This window comes from Elephas maximus, chromosome 23 (genome assembly GCF_024166365.1).
Source record: "Elephas maximus indicus isolate mEleMax1 chromosome 23, mEleMax1 primary haplotype, whole genome shotgun sequence".
In the NCBI taxonomy this organism is placed as follows: domain Eukaryota; kingdom Metazoa; phylum Chordata; class Mammalia; order Proboscidea; family Elephantidae; genus Elephas; species Elephas maximus.
In genome coordinates, this window is record NC_064841.1 from 40,598,651 (window position 1) to 40,619,302 (window position 20,652).

At 40.1% G+C, this 20,652-nt stretch overlaps 1 pseudogene; it reads left to right on the top strand.

The window, feature by feature from the left end:
• Window positions 1-14,177, top strand: part of LOC126066241 (uncharacterized) — a 99,247-nt pseudogene extending 85,070 nt beyond the window's left edge.
• Window positions 14,178-20,652: the final 6,475 nt, after the last annotated feature.

A 20,652-nucleotide genomic window follows, 5' to 3' on the forward strand; every position in this document is an offset into this window, starting at 1 on the left:
CAATTCTGTCCCACTGGTCTGTGTATCTGCTGTTGTATCAGTACCAGCTGTTTGACTACCACGGCAGTATAATAGTTTCTAAAATCAGGTAGTATGAGGCATCCCACTTTGTTCCTCTTCTTTAGTAATGCTTTACTTATCCAGGGCCTCTTCCCTTTCCATATGACTTAGATGATTTGTTTCTCCATTTCATTAAAAAATGTTGGAATTTGGATCGGGATTACACTGTATCTGTAGATCTCTTTGGGTAGAACTGACCTTATCACAATGTTGAGTCTTCTTATCCATGCCCGTGGTATGTGTTTCCACTTATATAGGTCTCTTGGCTTTTTGTGGTAGTGTCTTGTAGTTTTCTTTGTATAAGTCTTTTATGTCTCTGGTTAGATTTATTCCTACGTAGTTTTTCTTCTTGGGAGCTATTGTAAATGGTATTGATTTGGTGATTTCCCCGTCAATGTTCTCTTTGTTGGTGTAGAGGAATCCAGCTGATTTTTGTATGTTTATCTTGTATCTTGATACTTTGCTGAAATCTTCTATTAGTTTCAGTAGTTTTCTTGTGAATTCTTTGGGGTTTTCTGTGTATAAGATCATATCATCTGCAAATAGGGATACTTTTATTTCTGCCTTACCAATTAAATTCCCTTTATTTCTTTTTCTTGCCACATTTGTTTTGGCTAGGACCTCCAGCACCATGTTGAATGAGTGGTGATAAAGGACATCCTAGTCAGGTTCCCGTTCTCAAGGAGAATGCTTTCAGACTCTCTCCATTTATGATGATGTTGGCTGTTGGTTTTGTATAAATGCCAAAATTTGTATAAATGCTGAGAGATTTTCCTTCTATTCCTATTTTGCTGAGAGTTTTTATCATGAATGGATGTTAGACTTGGTCAATTGCCTTTTCTGCCTCAGTTGATAAGATCATGTGGTTCTTGTCTTTTGTTTTATTTATGTGATTTAAGTGATGGATTACATTGATTGTTTTTGTAATATTCAACCATCCTTGCATACCTGGTACAAATCCCACTTGGTCATGGTGAATTATTCTTTTGGTATGTTTTTGAATGCTATTGGTTAGAATTTTGTTGAGAAATTTTGCATATATGTTCATGAGGGGTATTGGTCTGTAATTTTCCTTTCTTTTCTTTTTTTTTTGGTGAGTAAAAAAAGTCATTTATTAATAAAAAATAATAGTCAATATTAAAAATAGTCCTTACTATGCTCCAGAGTTGTCGTATGACATTCATTAACATCCCCATGACATGTCAACACTCTTCCTTCTCAAACCTGGGTTCCCTATTAACAGCTTTCCTTTTCCCTCCTGCCTTCCAGTCCCTGCCACAGGGCAGTGTGCCCCTTTTGTCTTATTTTGTTCTATGGGCCTGTTCAGTTTTCTCTGAAGGGGTGGCCTCATTACTGAACTAAAAGGGTGTCCAGAGGCCATATGCTCAGTGTTTCTCCAGTCACTCTCAGTCCAGCAAGTCTGGTCTTTCTTTTTGAGTCAGAATTTTATTCTACAATTTCTCCACCTCTGTCTGGGACCCTCCATTGTCATCCCTGTCAGAGCAGTCAGTGGTGGTAGCCAGCACCATCTAGTTGTACTGGACTCAGTCTAGTGGAGGCTGTGGCAGATGTGGTCTATTAGTTCTCTGGACTAATCATTCCCTTGTATCTTAAGTTTTCTTCATTCCTCCTTGCTCCCGAAGGGGTGAGACCAGTGGAATATCCTAGATGGCTGCTTACAGACTTTTAAGACCCCAGATGCTGCTCCAAAGTAGAATGTAGAATGTTTTCTTTGTAAACTATGTTATGCCAGTTGAGCTAGATATTCCCCGAGACCATGGTTCCCACAGTCCTCAGCCCAGCAATTCCGTCCCTCAGGGAGTTTGGATGTGTCTGTGGAGCTTCCATGACCTTGCCTTGCACAGGATGTGCGGGCTTCCCCAGTATTGTGTACTGTCTTACCCTTCACCAAAGTTACCACTTATGTGTTATCTATTAAGTGTTTTTCCATCCCCATCCCTCTCCTCCCTCATAACCATCAAAGATTGTTTCTTTTTGTATGTAAACCTTTTCATGACTTTTTACAGTAGTGGTCTCATACAATATTTGTCTTTTTGTGATTGGCTTATTTCACTCAGCATAATGCCTTCCAGATTCATCCATGTTATGAGATGCTTCACAAGTTCATCGTTGTTCTTTATTGTTGTGTAATACTCCATTGTGTGTGTGTAACACAGTTTATCCATTCATCTGTTGATGGGCTTCTAGGTTCTTTCCATCTTTTTTGATATTGTGAACAACACTGCAGTGAACATGGGTGTGCATATGTCTATTCATGTGGCAATTCTTATTTCTGTGGGGATATATTCCTAGGAGTAGGATTGCTGGATCATATGGTATTTCTAGCTTTCTAAGGAAGTCACATATTGTTTTCCAAAATGGTTGTATCATTTTACATTCCCATCAGCAGTGCATAAGAGTTCGGATCTCACCGTAGCCTCTCCAACATTTGTTATTTCCTGTTTGTTTTTTTTTTTTTTTGGTGCCAGTAATGTTGGGGTAATTTTGTTTTTTCTGTGGTGTCTTTACCTGGCTTTGGTATGAGGGTTATGCTGGCTTTACAGAATGAGTTTGGGAGTATTCCATCCTCTTCTATGCTCTAAAATATCTTTAGTAGTAGCGGTGTTAACACTTCTCTGAAAGTTTGGTAGAATTTTCCAGTGAAGCCATCAGGGCCAGGGTTTTTTGGGGGGGCGGGGAGGGGAAGGGCAGTTATAACCTCATCAATATCTTCTTTTGTAATAGATTTATTTAGTTGTTCTGGCTCTGGTTGTGTTAGTTTAGTTAGGTAGTGTGTTTCTAGAAATTTGTCCATTTCCTTTAGGTTTTCAAATTTGTTGAAGTACATTTCTTCATAGTATTCTGTTATAATTCTTTTAATTTCTGTTGAGTCTGTGTCATTTCTTATTCTGGTTGTTTGCTTCCTCTCCTGTTTTTCTTTTGTCAGTCTGGCCAATGGTTTATCGATTTTGTTGACCTTTTCAAAGAATCAGCTTTTGGTCTTGTTAACTCTTTCAATTGTTTTTCTATTCTCTGTTTTCATTTAACTCTGCTGTAATTTTTATTTGTTTTCCTTTGGTGCCCGAGGGCCGCTTTTGCTCTTCTCTTTCTACTTGTTTGAGTTGTAGGGTTAATGTTTTGATTTTGACCCGTTCTTCTTTTTGGATATGTGCATTTATTGCTATAAATTGACCTCTGAGCACTGCATTTGCTGTGTCCCAGATGTTCTGGTAGGATGTGTTTTCATGATCATTTGATTCTGTGAATCTCTTTATTCTATCCTTAATTTCTTCTATAACCTGGTAGTTTTTGAGCAAGGTGTTGTTCAGTTTCCATGTATTTGATTATTTTTCCTTGCTTTTTCCGTTATTGATTTCTACTTTTATGGCTTTATGGTCAGAAAACATGCTTTGTAACATTTCAATGTTTCGTATTCTGTTAAGGCTTGGTTTGTGAATGTTCCAAGCGCACTGGAAAAGAAAGTATACTTGGCTGCTGTTGGGCGGAGTGTTCAGTATATGTCTATGACATCCAGTTTGTTGTTTGTGACATTTAGATCTTCCATATATTTATTGAGCTTCTTTCCAGATGTTCTGTCCTTCACCAAAAGTGATGTGTTAAAACCAAAAAAATAAAAAGCCAACCTGTTGAAGTCGAGTTGATTCCAACTCATAGCAATCCTATAAGACAGAGTAGAACTGTTCCATAGAGTTTCCAAGGAGCACCTGGTGGATTTGAACTGCTGACCTTTTGGTTAGCTGCCACAGCTCTTAACCACTACACCACTAAAAAAAAAAATAGAGTCCTACTATTATTGTGGAACTATCTATTTCTCTTTTCAATGCTGTTAGAGTTTGATTTATGTATTTTGCAACCCTGTCATTAGGCAACTAAATATTTAGTATTATTATGTCCTCCTTGTGTATTGACCCTTTAATCATTATATACTGTCCTTCCTCCTCTTTTGTGGTGGATTTTAAAGTATAGTTTTTTAGAAATCAATATTGCCACTTCTGCTCTTTTTTGGTTGTTGTTTCCTTGATGTATTTTTTCCATCCTTTGAGTTTTAGTTTGTGTCTTCAAGTCTAACGCGTGTCTCTTGTAGGTCGCATAAAGATGGATAGTGTTGTTTTATCCATTTTGTCACTGTTACATTCAGTGTCCCGTTACATTCAGTGTAATTACTGATAAGTATGAGTTTTGTTCTGACATTTTGATGCATTCGTGTGTGTGTTGTTAACAGTTTCTTTGTTCCAGTTCTGTGCCGAGTTGTTTTTCTGTAAGTATTTTCTTTTCATGTTTTTCATTGTTGCTTATTTTGTATTTACTGAGTCTTTACATTTTTCTTGTTTTTTATTTTGATGTGTAGGATCATTAGTTTCCTTTGTGGTTACCTTAACATTTACCCATATTTATCTAAGTTTACACAAATCTTTTATTTCTTTATATTGCCTTGGCTTCTTCTCCATATGAAAGATCTATGACTTTTTTAGTCCCTCTTTTTTGTTTTAATATTGTCATCTTTTACATATTGAAGTCTCTACTTCCCTATTTTCAGTGTTGTAGTTTTTATTTATTTTTGTGACTTCCCTATCAGAGTTCATATCTGGTTGCTCTGTCCTGTGTTCTAGTCTTGGGTTGTTATCTGATGTTATTGGTTTTCTAACCAGAGGACTCCCTTTAGTATTTCTTGTAATTTTGGTTTGGTTTTTAAAAATTCCCTAAACATCTTTTTCTCTGGAAATACCCTAATTAATTTCACCATCATATTTGAGAGACACTTTTGCTGATAATAGAATTCTTAGTTGGCTTTTTTTTTCTTCAAGGCTTTTTAATATGTCATCTCATTGCCTTCTTGCCTGCATGGTTTCCACTGAGTGGTCAGAGTTTAGTCTTATTGACTCTCCTTTGTAGGTGATTTTTTGTTTTTTCCCTAGCCACTCTTAAAATTCTCTCTTTATCCTTGGTTTTGGTAAGTTTGATTATAATATGTCTTGGTGACTTTCCTTTGGGACCTACCTTGCATGGGGTTTGATGAGCTTCTTGGATGGATGTCGTTTCATTTTTTCTGATATCTGGAAAGTTTTCTGCCATCAAATATTTTACGATTCTCTTTTTATGCTTTGTTATCCCCCTTTTCTGGTACTCCAATCACTCTAGGTTATTCCTCTCGATACAGACCCAATAATTCTTAGGGTTTCTTCTTCTTTTTTTTTTAATTCTTTTATCTGATTTTTCCTCAGATAAGTTGTTGTCAAGTGCTTTATCTTTGGTCTCACTAATTCTGTCTTCCATTACCTCAATTCTGCTTCTAAGACTTTCTATTGAGTTGTCTAATTCTGAAATTTTATTGTTAATCTTTTGGATTTCTGTTTGCTCTCTCTCTATGTATTCTTGCAGCCTGTTAAATTTGTCGTTATGTTCTTGTATAGCCTTCTTAAGTTCCTCTATTTCTTTGTCTGTGTATTCCTTGGTTTCTTCTGGGTTTTGGCTGATCTCCTTTTTGATCTCTTGAAGAGTTCTGTAAATTAGTCTTTTGAATTCTACCTCCAGTAATTCAAAGAATTTATCCACCTCTGGAAGGTTTCTAGATTCTTTGTTTTGGTGACTTGCTGAACCCATCATAGTCTGCCTCTTTATGTGATTTGGTATTGATTTTTGTCTCCAAGCCCTCAGTAAGTTATTATAATTATTCTTTTTATGTTTGCTTACTGTGTCCTAGCTTATGCTTTTGTTTTGTTTTGATATGCTCAAATAGGCTACTCATATGGGCTAGTGTGATTATCGATGTCTTTGAAGTGCTCACATCCTGTCTCCAGGTGGCTACAGCTGATACTTTGTATGTGAGCCCAGGAGTTCTTTTACTTTTCTTGTATGGATTCAGCTCAGTATCCAGGTTGTCAGTCACCGAGTACGTAGTATAGACTTTCATCTACAGTGCTAGATGGGCAGGGGTGATTGTTGTAGGCACAGGTGTCTGTCTGCAGTAGTGGGTCATGCACTGATAAAGGCAGGGGCTTACTGCTACCTCTGAGTGTCTGGGTGGAAGGTGTGTCCCAGTTCCCTAGAGTATGTAGGTAGGTGGGTTTTGCAACTGGACTATGGACACCCAGTGGTGTTGGCTGTAAGAACTGGGAGTCATCACTTATTCTTGGACTCCTATTTCAGGTGGCTCGGTGGAGTGGGTGAAGCCTGTTGCAGGTGGCTCAGTGGAATGGGGTCTCAGGCCCCTGATGTGTGTAAGTGACTACCCTGCTTAATGGGCAGCGTGGTGTCAGTTATCACAAATTTGCCACTCCCCCTTATAGCTGATAGAGATGAAAATAGGCTTCAGGTACATACTCTGTCATACTGTGCTAACGAGGGCCTATACTGTTGAAATGGGCCTATGCAGGTCTATGCAGGGGTGAAAGGCATTTGAAGTCCATGGCCACTTATGCCTGGGCCTAGGCAAAGGATCTGTGCCTGCCCAGAGTTCCTGGCTTATGGGAGCTGGCAGATTATTTTTCCCTGTTTGTTAATTTGTTCCCTCTCCAAAGCCAGGAGAATGGCTCAGGACACACCACGAGTCCTACTTCTGGCCCGGGGTGCACAACAATTGCTGAAGCCAGACTGAGACCTGGCACAGACAGTGAAGGGGACAGAAAATGGGAGAAAGGTACTTTCCAAAAGTTTTTTTTTTTTTTTATCCACTCACCAGTTTAGACACATATTTATCTTTCACTGACTGAGCATGGTTTCTCACTGGTTCTAGAGGCTTGAGCAGACTCCCTGCTGCTTGATCTCTCCCGATGTGGAAAACACATCCCGAGTACCATTGTTTGCCTCACTGTTCATGCCAGCTTATCCAGCCTGCAGGGTGTCAGTGGCAGTTAGGTCAGGTCTGGCAATTCTTTGCTGCTTCTGAACCATCTCTCGCTTCCTCTGCCAGTTTCTCAACTTTTTCTTTGATGTTCAGGGCTCCTAGATTGTCATATATAGGCGATTCACTTATTTTTTCAGGTCTTTTGTAAGAGGGACCACAGGAAGCATCTGACTACTCTGCCATCTTGGCCCAGCCTCCTGTTTTGAGCTATTACAGTCACTGAATGCATGTTATGTTATTATCTGAGTTCTAAGTGCTATACCTGGATGTACTCCATTTCTTCTCGTGGGGTAACTCTGGATCACAACTGTCTGAATCCTGAAATTCAGATCTGTCTGTACTTTTGTTATATTTACATTTACTTACTAATTTCTACTATAGCAAATATAAATGTTACAAGGTTTGAGGACAAAAGAAGGTTAGCATAAGAACACATGAGTCATCAAATTCAAGCAATGTTATCGTGTTGGAAAATTTAAGTTGCATGTACTGTTAGATCATGGAGACCCCATGTTTTACAGAATAAAACTGCATTGTAGTGTTTTCTTGGCTCTAATATTTTAAGAAAGTCATTCTCCAAGCCTTTCTTCAGAAGAGCCACTGGGTGGATTGAAACCACCAATATTTCAGTTAGCAGCCAGTGGCATACCACTCATTTCATGAGTTGAGGGTTAACTCAATGGCAGCTAACAGCAATTTGATGGTTAAAGTTGTATGTCAACTTGGCTGAGTCATGATTCTCAGTGGTTTGGCAGTTATGATGTAGTTGGCCAGTCATTTAATGATGTAATCACCTCCATGGTGAGATCTGATCTGATGCGATCACTTCCATGCTGGGATCTGCTGTGAGTAGCCAATTAGTTGAAAGGAAGTTTCCTTGGGGTTGTGGCCTGCATCCCGTATAGGTGAACTTTCTGGCAAGGTTTTTGATAGCTCTGGATCCTGCATCCGGTTTCTGTTCATGTGACTTCTAGTTCTTAGGGCTTGAGCTAGCAGCTTACTTGCCATCTGGCCTGCTGATTTGGGGTTTTGTCGGTCTTAGCAGTCTTTGAGCCAAAGCCCTGCTCTCTCATATGCCAATCTTGGGTTCCCCAGCCCCTGTGGCTACGTGACTCAGGAGAGAAATTTACATCAAGGAAAAGGCTCATGTGGTTGTAGAGGCTGGAACGTCATCCCAAATCTGATGGTCAGGCGAAGACTTCTGAGTCACGTAGCCACAGGATCTGTTTTACCTCTTTAGAGAATCCAGCCTAAGACACTTGGTACCAAGAGTGGTTCTAGAGAAACAAAATTGTAAGGACGAATTATCTAAATTGGTTCTCAATTCTGCTTAGTCTAAGTGGTTAAGTGCTACGGCTGCTAACCAAAGGTCGGCAATTCAAATCTGCCAGGCGCTCTTTGGAAAATCTATGGGGCAGTTCTACTCTGTCCCATAGGGTTGCTATGAGTCAGAATTGACTGGACGGCATTGTTTTTTTTTTTTTTTTCCTGCTTCCACTAGTTAAGAGGGCACTGCTAATCCATGGTATAAGTTGGCAATGGAAATACGTAAAATATCTACACCAGTAGGTCAGGTATTAGTGAGAGGTGAGGCTCTGGGTGATCACATGTTTGATTTCTTTCTACAGTTTTTCATAATGAGAAGTATAAGGAAGCTGGTTGGTTGATCCTACTTTTGTTAGACAAAGTGGTGAAAGAAAGAGATGAGCGCAAGGCTTCAGAGTCAAAGACCAAGCTCTGCATAAACAACCTTAAAGTTTCCACTTGTGCCTTGAAAGAAAGCCCTATTTCTTGTAGTAACAGAGCTGATATTGCTGAAAAACGAAACCCAGAGTCTTATCAACAGAATGGCTGAATATAACACCAACTGAATTCTCAAACTTGAGTGATGTCTGAAGTTAAAATGAAGGCATTAATTGGGAAGAAATGGGATCCTGAAACTTGGGATGGGGGCATATGGGCAGATAAGCAGGAAGCTGGAGACATTAAGCCCCTAAATACCATTGAATCACTCCTGCCAACAGAACCAGCCACCTCACTTCCATGTGAAGAGATTACTCCCTCTTTGTCTGCTAAACCACCCTCCCCAATAAAACCATTAGCCCCTCCACCTTATCTGATGAGATTAACTCAGCTGTGTCTGAAGACTTTGTATGAGTCATTGCCTGGTGCATTGCTTAAGGTAGATGCTTTAAAAGACTATGATGAATGTTCTCAAAACACAACCCCACACCCATTTTGGCTTCTAGACCTATAACCAGACTTAAGTCCCAAAGATCCCCAAAAGGTGAAGTGCAAAGTGTGACCCAGGAGGAGGTATGCTACTTTCTAAAAGAACTCTTTGACTTTTATAATATGTACAGACACCTGTGGAATATGTGTAGGAATATCTCTTAAGGGTGTGGGATAATGGTGCAAGGAACATAAGGATAGATCAGCCTGTGTTTGTTGATATGGATGCAGTAAGCACAGGTTCTTCATTCAGTGTTTCAGCTCAAGAGGTTAGGAAAGGATCTAATACTTTATTTGGTTGGTTCACTGAAGCATGGATTACATGGTGGCCTACATTAAATCAAGTTGAAGTGCCAGATCTGCCTTGGTAGAAGAAGATATCCAACGACTTATGGAAACTGGCTTGTTAGAGTGGATTTATCAGGTTAGATCCACAGACCTACATATGGCATGCCCAAAGTACACAACTTTTACAACAATGGTGAATAAAAAATTTGTGAAGGGAGTCCCAGCATCTTTGAAGACTGCTAGGATTGCTGCTTTACGTAAGTCAGATTTGACAGTGGGAACTGCCCTAACTAAAGACATCTAACTACAATAGGGCTGATTCGTAGTAAGGGACAAGTTGTGGCACTCAAGGTACAAAGACAATGTTGGCATGGTTACTGTAATGAACAGCGGACTTAAAGCTGTAATCAGAATAGTCTGACTCATGTGAACTTATGGCATTGGTTATTTAGTCATCGTGTCCCTAGGAGTGAAATAGATAAGAAATCTACTAAGTGTTTATTTGATATATACAAGAGGAAGAATTCTAGGTCAAGTGAACAGCAGTCTAACTCAAATGTCCTGAACAGAGAATCATGGCCCCTCAATCAATTCCCACAATTGAGCTAGTTTACACACCCAAAAGCCCTTCAGTGAAGGGGAGGCTGGGTCCACTTGAGGAAAGACTCCAATACACTGCCAAAAACTTATACTGTTAATCTTTCTCCCAGTCTTCCCCAAAGGAATCTACTGCCTTTTACTAGTGTAACTGTTCACTGGGGTAAAAGAAATAATCAGGTTTTTCAGGGATTACTGGATACTTGCTCTGAACTGACACTAATTCCAGGAGACCCAAAATGTCACTGTGGCCCACTAGTCAAAATGAGGGCATATGAAGGTAAGGTTATTAATGGAATCTTAGCTATGTCTGTCTCACAATAGGTCCAGTGTGTCCCTGAACCCATCCTGTAGTGATTTCCCAGTTCCAAAATGCATAACTAGAATAGATATACTCAGTAACCGTCAGGGCCCCCACACTGGATCCCTGACAAGTGGAGTAAGGTCTATTTTGAGTAGAAAAGCTAAGTGGAAGCAATTAGAAACTCCCCTGCATATGAAAATAATAAACCAAAAGCAATATCACATTCTTGGAAGCATCACAGAGATTACTGCCACCATCAAGGATTTGAGGGATGCAGGGGTGGTAATTCCCACCACACCCCATTCAACTTGCCTATTTGGCCTGTGCAAAAAAAAGATGGATCTTGGAGAATGACAGTGGATTATCAAAAACTTAACCAGCTATTGTTCCAGATGTTGTTTCTTTCATTGCTTGAGCAAATTAGTACATCTCATGGAACCTGGTATGCAACTATGGATCTGACTAATGCCTTTTTCTACATAAATGTTTTGAAAGAGCACTGGAAGCAGTTTACCTTCAGCTGGCAAGGCCAACAATACACTTTCAGTGTCCTATTTCAGAGCTATATCAATTCTCCAGCCCTACTTCAAAATTTAGTCCACAGGGAATTTGATTGCCTTTCCCTTCCACGGTGGTTACATTGGTTACATTATCCTGATTGACCTAGTAAGGAAGAAATATCAATGACTCTGGATTTATTGGTAAAACATTTGTGTGCTATCCAAAACCAAACCAAGCCCATTGCTATCCAGTAGATTCCAACTCATAATGACCCTACAGGACAGAGTAGAACCCCTGCATAGGGTTTCCAAGGAGAGGCTGGTGGATCCGAACTGATGACCTTTTGGTCAGCAGCCAAACACTTAACCACTAAGCCTAGGGCTCCTCTTTGTATGCTTAAAAAAATAATGATAATCTGTTTAGATTCCTCAGCTTCACGCCTACCCCTAAGTGTGGGTGCATAGTGATGCCCTTCCAAAGAGCACAGCTTGGAAAGGGGAGAAAGGGGTCACTTCACGGTGCAGACACCTGACAACTCACCTGAGCCAGGTGAGCAAGGTCAATGTCACAGTGATGGTTCATGTGGACTGTATGCACCCTGATATGGTGAGATGGGGAGGGCACCTCACCCCTGGGGTTTCCTCCCAAAAACCCACAGCCTCAGTCTCCTTATGAGAAAAGCACCAAACCCCAATCAAGGGGCCTCCCACAAAACTCCTCAGTAGCACCCTTCAAAACCATCAAGGTCTCAAAAACAGGGAAAGTCTGAGAAACTGTCATTGTCTAGAGGAGCCTGAAGAGATGCGAGAACTAAAGGTCCCGTGGGTCCCAGAGGGGGTCCAGGGACAGAAACAGGAAACCAGGGAAAAATGAAGGAAATTTGAATAAAGTGTGGACCTTAGTTCATAATAATGTATCAGTGTTGTTGTTTGCCAGCCAGTCAATTTCAAAGCATGGAGATCCCATGTGTGCAGAGTAGAACTGAGTCAATAGGGTTTTCAAGGGTGTGACCTTTCTGAAGGGGATCACCAGGCCTTTCTTCCTAGGAGCCTCTAGGTGGGTGTGATGGATTGAATTCTGTCCCCCCAAAATATCTGTCAACTTGGCTGGGCCGTGATTCCCAGTATTGTGTGATTGTCCACCATTTTGTCATCTGACGTGATTTTCCCATGTGTTGTGGGAAATTAATCTGACAAAAATTCAGGTTACTTCCACCTCAGTGAAATCTCTAGGGGTCATGGGGCATGTCAAAATATTCCTTCTAGAGTGAAGGATGTTGTTGCATCTGGCTATTCCTACAACTAAAAAGGAGGCACACTGCCTAGTAGGCCTCTTTGGATTTTGGAAGCAACACATTCCTCTTTTCAGTGTGCTACTCTGGCCTACTTTTTTCTTTTTTTTTTTACTCTGGCCTACTTATCAGGTGACTCAAAAAGCTGCTAGTTTTGAGTGTGGCCCAGAACAAGTGAAGATTATGCAACAGGTTCAGGCAGCTGTGCAAGCTGCTGTGCCACTTCGGCCATACGACCCAGATGATCCAACAGTGCTTGAAGTGTCTGTGGCTGATAGAGATGCTGTTTGGAGTCTTTGGCAGGCCACTATTGGTGAATCACAGTGCAGACCATTAGAATTTTGGAGTAAAGCCCTGCCATTCTCTGCAGATAACTACTCTTTTTTTGAGAAACAGCTTTAGGCTTGTTACTGGGCCTTAGCAGAGGCTGAATGTTTAGCATGGGCCACCAAGTCACCATGCAGCCTGAGCTGTCTATCATGAACTGGGTGTTGTCTGACCTACAGGCCCATAGAGTTGGACTTGCACAGCAGCCCTGCATCATTAAATGGAAGTGGTATATAAGAGATTGGTCCCAAGCAAGACCTGAAGGCACATGTAAGTTGCATGAGAGAGTGGCCCAAAGGCCCATGGTCTCCACCCTATCACATTACCTTACCTCTTCCAGTCTGCACCTATGGCCTCATGGAGAATTCCTTATTATCATTTGACTGAGGAATAGCAAACTCATGCCTGGTTTACAGATGGGTCTGCATGATATGCAGGCACCACTTGAAAGTGGAGGGCGGCAGCACTATAGCCCCTTTCTGGGGCCTCCCTGAAAATCATTGGTGAAGGGAAATTCTCCCAGTGTGCAGAACTTTAAGCAGCACACCTGGTTGTTCACTTTGCTTGAGAACATGGCCAGATGTGCTATTACATACTAATTCATGGACTGTGGTCAATGATTTGGCTGGACAGTCAGGGACTTGGAAGAAGCATGGTTGAAAACTTGAAAGAAGGAAGTATGGGGAAGAGGTAAGTGGATAGACCTCCTGAATAGGCCAAAGATGTGAAGATATTTGTGTCTCATGTGAATGCTCATCAAAAGGTGACCTCAGCAGAGAAGGTTACTAACAACGAAGTGCATAGGATGACACATTTTATGGAAACCTGTCATCCTCTTTCCCTAGCAATTCCTGCCATTGCACAGCGGGCTCATAAACAAAGTGGACACAGTAGCAAGGATGGAAGCTATGCATGGGCTCAGCAACATGGACTTCCACTTACCAAAGCTGACTTGGCTACAACCACTACTGAGTGCCCAATTTGTCAGCAGCAGTGACCAACAGTGAGTTCCTGATATGGGACTATTCCTTGAGGTTATCAGCCAACAACCTGGTGACAAGTTGATTACACTGGGCCACTTCCATCATGGAAAGGGCAGAGTTTTGTCCTTACTAGAATAGACACTGTGGATATGGATTTGCCTTCCCTGCATGCAATGCCTCTGCCAAACTACCATCTGTGGACTTACAGAATGCCTTATCCACCATTATGTTTCCCACACAGCATTGCCACGGATCGAGGGACTCACTTCACAGCAAATGAAGTGCAGCAATGGGCCCATGCTCAGGGAATTCACTGATCTTACCTTGTTCCCCGTCATCCTGAAGCAGCCAGCTTGATAGAAGGATGGAATGGCCTTCTTAAGACAAAATTACAGTGCCAGCTAGGTGACAATACCTTGCAGGGTTAGGGCAATATTCTCTAGGAGTCTGTATATGCTCCAAATCAATGTCCAATATATGGTGCTGTTTTTCCAACAGCCAGAATTCATGGGTTCAGGAATCAGGGGGTAGAAATGGGAGTGACATCATTCACTATTATTCCTAGTGACCCACTCGCAAGAATTTTTGCTTCCTGTCGCTGCAACCTTATGCTCTGCAGGTGTAGAGTGCTTAGTTCCAAAAGGAGGAATGCTCTCAGCTGGAAACACATCACTGATTCCATTGATCCGGGAATTAAGAATGCCACCTGGCCACTTTGCCACTGGATGAACAGGCAAATAAGGGAGTTACCATATTGGCTGGTGTGACTGATCCTGATTACCAAGATGAAATCAGATGATATTACATAATAGAGGCAAAGAAGAGTATGACTGGAATGTAGAAGATCCTTTAGGGCGTCTTTTAGTAATATCATGACCTGTGATTAGGTCATGGAAAACTACAGCAATCCAATTCTGACAGGACTAGTAATGGCCCAGACCCTTCAGGAAGGAAGGTTTGGTTCACCCCACCAGTCAAAGAACCACTACCAGCTAAGGTGCTTGCTGAGGGCAAAGGGAATATGGAATGGGTGGTAGAAGAAGGTAGTTCTGAATACCAGTTATGACCACAAGACCAGTTGCAGATTCGAGGACGATAATTGTTATGAGTATTTCTTCCTTGTATGTGTGCATCAAATATTTTTGTTTTCTTCTTTTACAAAATATAAGATGTAAACAGGGTTATTGCATTTTTGGTTGTCCTCGTGTTAGTTTTATCATGTTAGGAATAAGTATCAATTTATAATTGTCTTTATTCAGAGATTATGTATGCTTTAAGGTGATGTATACAGGCCTCAAGTTGAAAAGGGTTGGACTGTGATTGTTAAGGCTGTGTTTCAAATTGGCTGAGCCATGATTCTCAGTGGTTTGGCTGTTATGATATAGTTTGACAGTCATTTAATGATATAATCATCTCCATGATAAATCTGATGTAATGTGATCACTCCCATGACGGGATATGCTGTGAGTAACCAATCAATTGAAAGGGAGTTTATTGGGGGTGTTGCCTGCACCCAATAGGTGTGGACTTTCTGGCAAGGCTTTTGCTTGCTCTGCATCCTGCAGCTGGCTTCTGTTCATATGACCTCCATTTCTTGGGAATTTAGTTAGCAGCTTACTTGCCATCTTGCTGCTGATCTTGGATTTTGTCAGTCTTTGCAGCCTTTGAGCCAGAGGCCTGCTGTCTCATGCCAATCTTGGGTTTACCAACCCCTGCAGCTACATGAGTGAAGAAAACCTCCAGCCTCACCATCGGACTTGGAACATTTCAACCTCTACAACTTTGCAACCCATTTCTTTGGTATAATCTCTCTACATGTATATTTGGAGCACTGGTGGTGCAGTGGTTAAGAGCTAGGGCTGCTAACCAGAAGGCTAGCTGTTCAAATTACCAGCCGATCTTGAAAACCCCATGGGAAAGTTTTACTCTGTCCTATGGTGTCGTAATGAGTTGGAATCAACTCGATGACAAAGGGGTTTATGTATATATATATATGTAATATATATATATAAACATTGTTGTATATTATATATCATATATGTATATATACTCTTTACTGGTTTTGCTTCTCTAGGGAGCCCAGCCTAAGACAAATAAAAAACACATACTATTAGGTATTTGTTCAGGAGATAAGATAATAATCCTAAACAGCATTAAAAATAAAACAAAAAAAAATTTCTCACCTCGTCAAAGTTAAATGAATATCAGAGTTCAGCCATGGGGTTGTGTCCACTTTTGTTTGTGGAAATGAAGTCTGTGCAACAACCTGTTGGTGGCTGAGCCATGTAAAGGGAAGGTAAAAATAAATCAATAAAAAATAATAGAGCTAAAAATAAAACCTATTGTTTTATCATGCTTATGTGGCACTTGACTTACCCTTTATCTCAAACACGTTAGAAAAATAACTATTGCAAAAGAACAAAATACCAATGGCACAGTTTCTCTAAATTATAATTTTGCATTAGCTAGCAATATTTGATAGTTGAATCTCAATTATGAAAAAGTTTAGTTCTTTATTAAGAACTATGTGCCCTTTTCTGTATGAGGTTTGTTTTAATATTGTAAAATTAGTTAATTTTTTTGTAAATATATTAATTCCTAATTTCTAAAGACATAGTCAACACATTAAATATGATTGATTTTCTAGGGTTTTTCAACTCACATATGAGATATTTGCAATTTATTTGGAATGTATTAATTATATCTAAGGAAAAACTAAATCACTTAAGGTATATTCATATTTGCCTTATTTCCCTAGGGTTGCCCATAACATGATATAACAAAGTGAGTGACTTTGAAGAACAGAAATTTATATTTTCACAGTTCTGAAGAGTAGAAGTCCAAATTCAAGCTGTTTGTTCTTTCTGATGGCTATGGAAGAAGATCTTTCCTTGTCTCTTTCAGCTTCTGGCAGCCCTGGGTTTTTCTCGGCTTTCCTTGGCTTGTGGAGAAATCCTTACATGCTGCCTTCTTCCTCTGTATGGCCATTTCAATGCTTGTTCTCTGTTATATAATGCCAGTCAGAACAGATTAGGATAAGGATCCAGCCTACTCTGATATGACTTCATTGATTTAACCGATAATATCTGCAAAGAAAAACCCTATTTCCCCAAATAAGTTTACATTTACTAGCGTGGAGGTTAGGACTTCAGCATATTTTTGGGGGGGTACAGATTTCAATACATAACACTCCACCCTGTGCACCCCCCCATACACAAATTCATGTCCTTCTTACAAAATACTGTCACTTCATCCCAACATCCCCAAACATCTTTCCCGTTTCAGCTTCCACTCTAAATCCAAAAGGCATTAAACTTGTCTGTGCAGTTGTCCTTTTTTTGTTGTTGCTCTTTTACATTCCCAATCCACTAAGAGTTTTTCTTTTTTAAAACCATATATAAAGGTATTGAATATTGTCGGATCTCTTTCTGTGGTTGAAATGATCATTAAAAAAAAAAAACTTTTGGTATGGTGAGCTATATTAATTTTTAGATATTAAAAAAATTGGTATGGTGAGCTATATTAATTTTTAGATATTAACAAGTTTTTATTTCTAAGGATAAACCCTAGCTGAGTTTTATCTTTTTAAAAAATATCAATTTTATTAGCTAGTATTTTTGTTAGAGATTTTGTTGGTTGATCATGGCATTTAGATCTTCTGTGTCTTTATGGAGCTTCCTTTTTGATGTTCTGTCCTTCATGAAAAGTGTGTTGAAGTCTCCTGCTATTATTGTGGAGCTGCCTATTTCTCTTTACAATGCTCTTAGAGTTTGTTTTATGTATTTCGAAGTCCTGTTGTTGCATGCCTATATATTTATTATGGTTACATCCTCCTGATGTACTGACCCTTTAATCATTATATAGTGACCTTCCTTATCCCTTATCCTTATCCCCTACCTAGTGTCTCCTAGTCGACTAGTGGAGAATTTTTCTTCAAAGTCTATTTTGTCAGAGATTAATATTGCCACACCTGCTTTTTTTGATTGTTGTTTGCTTGATATTTTTTTCTAGTCTTTGAGTTTTAGTTTGTTTGTGTCTTTGAATCTAAGTTGTGTCTCTTGTAGGCAGCATATAGCTGGATTTTTTTTTTTTTATCCACTCTGCCATTCTCTACGTTCTCTGCCTCTTATTGGTGCATTTAGTCTATTTACATTCAGTGTAATTATTGATAGGTATGAGTTTAGTGCTGTCATTTTGATGTTTGTTTTTGTGGTGTTGACAGTTTCTTTTTTCCACATAATTTTCTGTGCTGTTGTTTTTCTTTTCATCTTTTTCATTGTTGTTGATTTTGTATTTGCTGAGTCATTATATTTTTCTTCTTTTTTTATATTTTTGGTTAGATTTGTTAATTTCTGCTGTGGTTACTTTGAAGTTTTCCTCTTTTTCTAAGTTTATTTCTTGGTATCACCTTCAATTTTTCTCTGTTTGAAAGTTCTGTGACGACACTGTTTAGTCTCTTTTTCATTTTAATGTTGTCATCTTTTACTTAGTGACTTCTGTGTTTCCCTGTTTTCAGTGTTTTTGCTTTGACTCATTTTTGTGACTTCCCTGTCTGTGATGATATCTGGTTGCTCTCTCCTGTGTTCTAGCCTTGGGCTGTTATCTGGTATTGTTGGTTCTCTAACTGCAGGACTCCCTTTAATATTTCTTGCGATTTTGGTTTGGTTTTTACAAATTCCCTTAACTTCTGTTTATCTGGAAATGCCCTAATTTCACTTTCACATTTGAGAGACAGTTTTGCTAGATATATAATTGTTTGCTGGCATTTTTTTTCTTCAAGTGTTTACATATGTGTGTGGTTTCTGCTGAGTAGTCCAAGCATAGTCTTCTTGACTTTCCTTTGTAAGTAACTTTTTGTTCATCCCTAGCAACTCTTAATACTCTCTTTTTATGCTTGGCTTTGGCAAGCTTCATTATGTCTTGGCGACTTTCTTTTGGAATCTATACTGTGGGTTTCAATAAGCTTCTTGAATAGACATCTCACCTTTCATGATATCAGGTAAGTTTTCTGCCAACAAATGTTCAACAATTCTCTTTGTATTTTCTGTTGTCCCTCCCTGTTCTCGTACTCCAATCACTCATAGATTATTTCTTGTTAGAGTCCCACATAATTCTTAGGGTTTCTTCATTTTTTTTTTAATTCTTTTATCTGATTATCCTCAAATAAATTGGTATCAAGTGCTTTATCTCCAGTCTCACTAATCTGACCTCCACTGTGTCAAATTTTGCTCCTATGACTTTCTACTGAAGTGTCTAATTTTGAAACTTTATTGTTAATCTTTTGGATTTCTATTTGCTGTCTCCCTATGGTTTCTAGCCTGTTAAATTTGTCATTCTGTTCTTGTATTGTTTTCCTGAATTCCTCCATTTCTTTGTGTGTTCCTTGGCTTTGTCTGAGTTTTGCCTGATCTCCTTCCTGATCTCTTGAAGAGCTCCCTATATTAATCTTTTGAATTCTAATTCTGGTAATTCTAAGAGTTTCTCTTCCTTCAGAAGGTTTCCTTGTTCTTTGTTTGGTTGCTTGCTATGTGATTTCCTATTGACTGTTATCTCCGAGCCATCAATCAATTATTGTATTTATTTTTTGTTTGCTGTGTCCTAGCTTTTTAAATTTTTTTTTGTTTTGACATGTCTAGATAGGCTGGGCATGTGAGCTACTTTGATATTGACATCTTTGAAGCTCTCACATCCTGTCGCCAGGTGGTTAGAGCTGCTACTAGGTGTTTCAACCCAGGAGTCCACTTACTTTTCTTGAATGGATTTATCTCAGGTGTCCAGGTCACTGGCCACTGAATGTGTGGTACAGACTCTCACCTACAGTCCTGGACGGGCAGTGCTATGTAGGGATGACTGGAGCAGATATAGGTATCTGGCTGTAGTAGGGGCTATGTGCTGAACAAGATAGTGGGCTGATCAGTGGCCCTGAGTGTCCAGGTGGAAGGCATAACCCTGTCTCCTAGATCATGTAGGTGGGTGGGTTTTCCAGCTGGACTTTGGGCACCCAATGCTGTTAGCTGTAAGGATTAGGAGGCACCACTTATTCTTGGACCCCTATTGTGAGTGGCTAGGTGGAATGGATGAACCTGCCAGTCCTCAGGCCCCTGATGTAGGTGGGTGAGGACCCTATTTAATAGGCAGGACAGTGTCAAGTATCACTAATCCGCCAATCCCTCTTGGCCATTGAAGTTGAAAATAGACTTCAGGTACATACCCTGTTTTATATGCTAATAAGGATCTATGCTATCGAATTGGCCTACACAGGTCAGGCAAAGATGAAAGGGCTTCAAAGTCCATGGACCCCTTATGCCTGTGCTTAGGTAAAGGAGCAGTGCCTGTCCTGAGTTCCAGGCTTAGGGGGTGTGGTGATTTTTTAAAGCCCAGAGTCTGGTTTGGGCATGGTTAGTCCTGAGTACCTAGCTTAGGGGAGTTGGCAGTATTTGTTTGTTGGTTTCTTCCCTGAAGTCAGAAGACTGGTTTGGGCATGATAGCTTCTATTTCTGACTTAGGGTGTGTGGCAGTTGTTGAATACTGCTGACTGGTATCAGAGCAGAGCGGGCAGGGGTTTGTTGAGGGGAGAAGAGGGCACTTCTCTGGTAGGAAAGTCCCAGAGAGGGAGAGGTTATTTTGATCCCACATGGTAGGTTAGATGCTTGCAAGTAACTTTTGCAGGTCCAGAGCTACTTATCACTGGCTCCGGAGGCTTGTGAGGACTCTTATACCCATTTTCTCCCAATGTGGTAAAATGCATATGAGCACTACTGTTTGCCTCAGCGCCTCATATGCCAGCTGATCCAGCCTGCAGGGTGCCAGCCGGTTCAGGTCTGGGATTTCTTTGCTGCTTCTGAACTGTTTGTCCCTTCCCCTGCTGCTCTGCACAACTCCTCAATTTTGTCTTTTATGTTCAGGGTTCCTAGATTGTCATATATGATCAATTCACTTGTTTTTTGGGTCTTTGTTGTAAGAGGGACCACGGGAAGTGTATGACTATTCCATCATCTAGGCCCCGCCTCCTGGAAAGTTTCTTATTTAGGTCAAATGCTGGTGTATGGAGGGAGTTTCTTATTCATTTTTTTAAAACCACTTTCCATCACTGCAAATCACTCTTTCTCATTATCCTATAGCATTACATCCAAATCGGACATTGGGGAATATGCACTCATGGGGTCTGCAGAGCTTTTCTGGCCCACTCTCTACCACAAAAGAC